This window comes from Rhopalosiphum maidis, chromosome 4, assembly GCF_003676215.2.
Source record: "Rhopalosiphum maidis isolate BTI-1 chromosome 4, ASM367621v3, whole genome shotgun sequence".
Classification (NCBI taxonomy): domain Eukaryota; kingdom Metazoa; phylum Arthropoda; class Insecta; order Hemiptera; family Aphididae; genus Rhopalosiphum; species Rhopalosiphum maidis.
Genome location: NC_040880.1, coordinates 3673247 through 3674404, shown reverse-complemented (window position 1 = coordinate 3674404; position 1158 = coordinate 3673247).

Here is a 1158-nt window from a genome sequence, read left to right as displayed (position 1 = left end):
GTACATATAATTTGCTGTAGCATCTCAATATTCAGTTAAATTGTCCATCTAACATCATCTTTTGATAACAATATTGTAATTTTATTTACTTGAAAACTAATGGATAGTGCTACCGTACTACTGAAGTTATTCGATAAAAAAAACTTAACACCTAACTCATTCCATATTCTAATTGCTAAAATTAATAAAAATTACAGTCACTTGCAGGAGTGGTTTAAAAACAATAAATAGAAACTTTCTTGATATTATATCAATGCATTATTTAATTAGCAAAAATTTAACCATGGTTAAAAATAATTGCGGTTCGTTAGTAGAAATTAAATTTATTATCTACTAGGCAGGTAAGCGATGATCGTACTATACTGCTTAGCTCGAAAACGTTAAAATTACATGATTATATTTAAGAGAAATCTTGGATTGCATTTCAAACGTTAAGTATTGTTAAAATTAAAAATTAGTTTGAATTATTAACTATAAAATAATTAGATAATTATAACTTTTTGAACCATACACTTTGCAGTATAAATACAAAAATAATCGAAATTAAATATTCAAATTTATTATAATGATTTTAGTTATTAATTATTATTATGTTTTTATACAATAAATAATTTAGTTTCCAAACTAGTTAATTTGGTATTTTGTTGTAGGTATTTGCATTTTTATCTGTTAAGTAAAATACATAATATTTAGCTACAATATACATAACTCATAAGATATATTGTTATATAATATAGTTTATAATGTACTTATAAAATTTCTATAGGTCCTGATTTAAAGTGGATCACTGAGATTTTCTAGGTAGTTCACCAGTTTGATTTTGGCCTGTTGATCTCATTGAAGTATACTAGTATACATATACATTATTTAGTTATTTATTTATTTATTTTTTTTTAAATAGAAAATGAAGAGGAAACATAGTCTAAGGTCTTTGGGCATTTAAAATGTAATTGGTGGTAGATAGTGGAATAGTAAAAGTAGTAGGTGAAAATTATGGTTTGACATTGATAAATTTTAAAACTAATAAGCAATAATACAGGCCTGGAGAATCAGTTTTATTGGAAGTTGATCACAAAGGAATTGGACATTAAATAATCGCCAACATTTAATCAACAAATATATATATACAATACTTAAATAAAACACATAATTATAATC